A 7,199-nucleotide genomic window follows, 5' to 3' on the forward strand; every position below is an offset into this window, starting at 1 on the left:
AGTTTTTACCATGAATTGGGACAGGAAGGCCTGTTTTCAGGATGATGGGAAATGGGACAAAGAGGTCCAGAGGGGATACACTGATGGTGATGATGATGAATCTGTTTTGCCAGGGGCTCATGACACGGGTGAAAGTCTTGGCCCTTTCTACTAGAGGATTCTGTCTTTTTCTTGCTTGTCTTCTTTTGTTGCTTCATCTCATATGCTTTTGCTCTTTGCCAATCTATTATTTTACTTATTTCTTACTTCCTGAACGTATAAAATGTTTTCAAACAGAAACTCCATGCCTGAAATGACATCTGCAAAATCCCAGACCTGCACTTGTTCATGGTAAAGCTTGTCTTCTTCAGGCATCACTGGTGCAGCGATAGCTGCCCGGTATCCTGGCTGCTCTTGGATCAGAACATGACTAAGGCATGTGTTATGACATTCGGTGATATTTGCATATTCATTTGTGACATTAAGAATTCCTCTCTGCTGCCTCAGGTGTTCCTGAGTTCCTCGTGGAACACTATGAATACAGTTTCTCATATTTCTGCTAAGTGAACCTGACTGAGCAGCCCAGCTGATGGTATATCTTAACCCCTTTTAGATGTTTCTTGAAAGAAAGAAGAGGAGTTCTCAGGGCAGAGAGGCAGGGTGTAGGCACACAGAGTCAGTCTGGCTCTGACTCACTCTGGCAGTGGCTTTAATCAGGGTGGAAAAGCTGCAGTGTTCTCATGCGATGCAGAGTCAAATACTCGCCCTGAGGTCTGCAGGGGGTCAAACATGGTGCACAGAGAGAGAAAGAGAGAGAGAGACTGAAAAAGGAGAGAGAGAAATTCATGTCCTAGGCTGCCTAGAGGACATACATTCCACACTTTCCATCACAAAAGACATTAATTATATCAGAGCCATAACATAATATCACTGTGTAATGTAAAATGATGTGCTGGTGTTAAATTCTAAAACACCTTAAAAAAACACACAGAGGATTTGGGCTCAAATGAGTTTAGTAGCAGGTTTTCAAGAAAGTTTTAACAAACTATAAATTCGGACCATGGGCATCACAGAAACATTCCCAGGTGTTCCAAATTTAGCTCATAGCAACACCAAATAAATAGTCTCGTCTGCTTGGTTTGAAGCATCAGAATGATCTATGTGACATTGTGTTGTTGATAAACAAAAGCAGCGGGAAGTGATCTGAAAACTGGCCGGTGGATAGAAAAAGGTTGAACCATGGGTCATTTTACAGCAGCAGAGCAGAGTGATATCTGAAGAGAGAGAGAAGGAGACAGAGGGGGGAAACAATACGAAAGCAAGAGAAAGAACCTGAACTGGAGCTCGTGGGGTTTCTGTGTACTCAGGGCCTGTTTGTGAAGGCTACGTTCAGGGTTTCAGGTCTGGCCCCGAGCACCAGCACTGTCACTGGGAATTACAAACAGGCAAAGTGTGTAACCTGCCCTAACGCTGTGGCAGAGAGCCTGAGGGGGCACAGAACTCACGCTGGCTGGCTGCATGCAGGAATCTCTGCTTGATAACTGTCTACGCTCCCTGTTATTCACGTGGAACAACAAACAGTGCAGCGATTAGTTGACTTTTAACAGCTTCACTGTTGCATGGATCTCAAGCTGTTGTCGGTGAGTTAAGCTATGTAAATGTATAATTATTGTGTGATGTTAAGTGAAGCAGAACAGATACCGTCAGCATAAAGAAGACTGATGTCAATAAGTTGTAAATAGCATCAAGTGCAGCCTTGAAAAAACCCCAATACAAAGTGCTAAGAGTTCCAGTTTTGATTATCGTTCATCTGTTGTTGCAGTCTTAAACCTGCAAATGTGATGTCAGTAACACATTTGTGTTGCAGATATTATTTAACATAATTTACATAACAGTTCTGTCCAAACTCATATCTCCAGTTGCCACTCTGATCAAAATAATTACAGGATACAACCTTGCCTGTATTAGTGCCTCATTAAAAGCTTTTCAGCTGTTTCCAAAAACTGGATTCATTTGTGGGTATAAATAGTTAATCTCCATTATTAAGTCAGTCTGTCAGGAAAATCAGAAATGTATCAAATAATGTTTTCAGAACAAAAAAAATGATTAAAGAATGTTTTTGTAGTCAACACACAGTTTGCTACAGTAACAATAAATCAAAGGTGAAGAAAATAAACTTTGAAGTGCACAATGTCCGTGCCACGGCAATGCCTGCCTTACGTCATGTGACTATTGAGACACTGATGGCATTCATCAAAGATGACTTGGCTTCTATGTCACTGGCTTCAAACTGCTTTCTTTGATATCCAGCATCACTAATCTAAGTGTGTTTCAGTTTATGGCTGTGGTAATTGTTATTAAAACAGAGCCCAGGGCAGAGATCTGCCCTATTCATTTGAAAGTTTCATCAATTACAGTAACACTGCCCACAGGGTTGTTTGGAAAACGCTCTGAGCAACCATGAAGGCCACAGTCGATGTCCTCTATTCCTGCGGAGTCCTCTGCTCCAGTTTCTTTTAGCGTAACACATGAAACATGATTTGGATGTCTTTATTTTAAACACACCCTCCCTTCACTTCATATTGACTGCAAGGAAGGTTTCTGGCAAAAAGAATCTTTGAAAAGTTAATGTGAAAATACTTAAATAGCACTTCATTTAGTAAAGTACCATTATAACACTTCACAAGGCCACACATTCAAACAAGCACCCACACATATTTATACACTGATTCAAGGACACATCATTGTTGGAAGGAGCTGGGAATCAAATCGAATACGAATATACGAATCAGTAAAATATAATTACTTTTGATTATTATAAATAATCTTAAATAGTTACATTTCTATGTCTTCCTGTGTCATTACTTATTCCGCATGCCAATTTAAAATCAATCCAGAAATAAATTATTACTTTTAAAATAAATTATTACTTTATAATTTGTATTTGAATTTACATCTTAGTCTATAATTATTCAGATGTACCATCACAATAACGCATTTTCTCCCATATCCTAATTTCTGCCTTGGTGCTCATAAGTGAATAAATTGGAGAGAAAGAGAGCCCTCTGGTGTTAGCAACTGCCACAAAGCACTCAACCTCCTGAGCAATGCAAACAACAAAACAGAGCACTTCCTTAATAAATCTCTCAGTTTTTGGGTACTTAAGTATCAACTTTGTAAGCTGAATAAAAGAAGAGCATTTGTTATGGAGGATAAAGTAGATATAATGGGTTCCTGTTTCATCAGTAACTGGTGAAAATGGTGAGAATAACAGCTTAGCTACAAACCATGAATTATTTTCTTTTTATTTTATTAATACATATAAAACGTGTAACAATAATAATGATAAAAACACAATGAGACAGCAACCAAAGCTGGTGTGGGATTCCAGGAGGATTAAACAGGGTCAGAAGATTACGTCAAAAGGTTTCTAAAAGTACCTGCATAATCTTTCTTTCTCCCTTTCTTTTTTCTCTCACACACACACACACACACACACACACACACACACAAACACACAGGTTAGTCAAAATCAGTGGATGGTCCTGGGTAATTAAAGGAGACGGTGATCTTTGTGACCTCACCACACCCGACACTTAGCCTGGCATGTTGTCTGCATATAGCAGCCCTGCCCAACCATGTCTAAATGACAATAGAGAGGGTTGCAAAGCCAGCAGAGAGGGCCAGACAGTGTTTTTGTATGTGTGTTAGTGGGTGTGTGAGTGAGTGCAGAGACCACATTCAATTCTGCATTCCAACAACAACCTGCCACAGGTAACCTTACTCTGAACTTTTTATATAACATGTAGAATTGTTTTTTGAAACCAGTTAGGCCAAAGAAGAGAACTAAAACTGTGCGGGATCCCTGACCTGCTTTCACCAAGTCTTACACCACAAGTGGTAACTTAACAGCTCTTCTTACAATACTTTCTCCTTGTGCACGGAGGCAATAACATGGGCATTTGGAACGTGACAGCATTACCCTAAAGCTCTGTGCTAATTGTTATGTGTATAGTGCTTCAGGTGGATATGAGAAAACACAATGTAATGTTTTAATCACAGTGGTGTATTACACATATGAACTGCACTATATATGTATAATATCACTCAGGTGTACCATGCATTCTTCTGTGAATTAAGTTTATTTTATGGCACTTTACTGCGGTGTTTAGCTCACTTTTGCGCTCATTCTCCTCCTTTACTCCCCGAGGGCTTCACCTGCAGAACCTGCTCTGTCATTAGGCCATCGTATGGGTATTTATGCACAGCAGAAACACAATAAAAACTACACCCTCCAAGTCACTTCCATCATCTGCATGGTCAGCAGCTGTGATATAGTGAGTGGATATGAGATAAATTTTGCACAGAACATGTGCAGCCCTCTGTGTTTGCAACAGTTTGGACTTATGGGATGCCGTGCATGCTGGAAAGACAAAAAATAATGTGTCTTTTATGTTATGCTAACTTCATGCAATATGCCCCCCCCCCCTACCTCCATACACAAGCAAACCAAACTAAACAAGAATCGACAGAACACAATTGAAATCAGCCACTTTCTTTGTCTTCATGCATGGCCTCTCATGAGCGAATACTCATCTGGTAGGGATTGCTTTGAAATTTAAATACATAATTTGAAAATTTAAAAATGCTAAGCACAAGAAAGACTACACTGTGCAAGAAAACAATAGTCTCCTATACACAGTTTGGGATTGTCACTGTTTTAGGTTTGCAGTTTTTTCTGTCTAAAACTGGTAGTGAAGTGGAGATAGGGAAGAAGAGGGTTCACCCATTTTGTTTTAATCAGGAAGAGAGAAAGAGAGCAGAATATGAATAAAGACTGAAGGGGGAAAATGACACATTTCTTCTTTCTTGCCGATGCTCTCACGGAACTGTTATTTTGTCTTCTTTTTTTATGTCACATCTAATCAGCGGATAGATACAATCCCTTTCAGCTTTGGTTTACCATAAACAACATGATAGGCATCACAGAGGAAAAAGCCCTGGGGCAGGAGAGTGTAGGGTTAACAAAGACCAAACCACTCCAAACATTGCTTAAATTACAACTAAATGACCTGTTGAATACCTGTATGACTAACATTCAGAGTGCAGATGTTGGGCTCACTGTCAGATGGCATTTAGAGAAAATTACGGTATAAGTAAGACTTAAATATTTCTTTTTTTTAGATCATGTTTCCTCATGATTTCACCATTCCTGTGACAACAAACAATATACTAAAACACTACAAACTAAATGGCAACATCTTAAAAAGTTTTTTAAATTACTGTAAACAAATTAAGAAATAAATAAATTTGGTGGCCGTCATAAGTTTAGCTATGCTGTAAGCCATCAGGTGTCTGGCTAGGGTGCTACAAATGGAGTGATTGACAGGTTGATATGTGGATGCTCAGTATAGTCAGGAGATATTTACCATAAGTTGGATCTCTGTGAGAATGCCATCAACTTGAGCCTCCTTATCTCTCTGAGTGATTGGCAGCACGGCCCTGAGGCAAACCAGGAAGAACACTGCAGAGCTGCACAACTCACCAAACAGACAGCGCTGATTTACTGACTGAAGGCTTAGCAGTGGCCATTCAAATTTGTGAAGAGATTTACTGGTTAACCTGATGTTAATTTAACAGGCTTCAGAAGGTCATGAGATTAAGGTAAATGTACAGAATATTTGCAAGGAGTCACAAAAGATAAGTTTATGGAAGGAATGAAAAAGAGAACAGACAATTACAACGGGAGAATGATGTAAAATACTTTTCTCAAATGCATTTGTTCATAACTTGCCAGTACAGTTTACATCAAGGACAGTTTCTATCTCTTTTATACAAAAACATCTAACAAAAAGCAACTTGGGACATACTCCATTAACAAACACACCAGTGACATATAATTATGGATGTTGTTGTCACACATGGTTAAGTAAGATTGTTGTGTACCTGAGGCATAGTAAAGAAACTCATGACCTGAAGAAATTCTTTGTGGCTGCAAGTGTTTATGTTTTGAAATGTTGTTACAGTAAGTAATGAATCTAGTGTCTCTCCATAGGCCAAGAATCTGAGAGAAAACAGAAGTGCCACCTGTGGTGCCATGATAACTCTAATGTTATGGTTAGCTCAGTTAAAATAAATCAAAAGCTTTGGCGGAAAAAAAAATAAAACTCTGAGAGAGCTAAAGGAAATTTAACATGCATGCAAGTATGCATGAACCTTATTTCATGCAGTTTTTTTAGGGGTTTGTCAGTTTTTGCTTTATTGGAAGTTATGTGTAGAGTGCTGGTGGGTTCATTTTTCTGTGTTATTAAAGTTAAGATTTAGAAATGTCCGAATGTTATCATAAGAAAATATATACCATTTACACCAGTCATTGATTTCTTGAGGTCAAACTGAGGGGTGTTTGTGCAAGCTTTTATTCAAAAGCACAGTATGTTCGTTCATGACCGAATCTGTTCATGCGTGCAGTGTAAGCACCATTATGATTTGACTATATCTGTTTTAATTACAAAAACGGCAGGTTAGTGTAACAGCTTCTGACAGAGCACAGTGGTAAGCTAAGCTAGATGATTCCCACTGAAAATGAGCTGGGTTGGTGAAAAGCCAAAACCTGAGTAGGGCGGTGAGGCTGAGGAAGGATGAAAACGATCTGTGCCCCAAGGGCCTGCTGCTGCCATCTATGACTTATTCACTCACAGCAATTAACCAGCCCTGGATTCAGCAGCGGGAGTCACATTCTTTACCACAGAGAGAGAGAGAGAGAGAGAGAGAGAGAGAGAGAGAGAGAGAGCACAAAACACCAACATGTCAAAACTGGACCTGCTTCAAAGTGAAGGAGAGGAGTTAAAAGGGACAGTCTGTAGTCTTTGTGCCTGGCTTCTCTTTTATCAGCCATCTCCCAGAGTGAAGATAACTTATTGCTAAATGTATTCCACAACACTACCATAAAAGCATTTTGTAACTGCTGTTGTTTTAGTCAATGTTCATCATCATAAAGTGTTGAAACCTGAATGGGTATTTTTGCATTTGGCCAAATATCAAAAAAATAAAAATAAAAGTGAAAGGATATCATTGGATTTGCATCATTATTGACAAGGAGAAGAAATGTTTATCAAACTGGAAGTTGTCAGCCCCCCTATTCCTCTAGCTTTGGTGACCTGATGGTGGAGGAGAAAATAAAATTTGAACCAAGAGGTTCCACCAATAGGTTTTATTCAACT

Source organism: Micropterus dolomieu, linkage group LG18, assembly GCF_021292245.1.
Source record: "Micropterus dolomieu isolate WLL.071019.BEF.003 ecotype Adirondacks linkage group LG18, ASM2129224v1, whole genome shotgun sequence".
NCBI lineage: Eukaryota > Metazoa > Chordata > Actinopteri > Centrarchiformes > Centrarchidae > Micropterus > Micropterus dolomieu.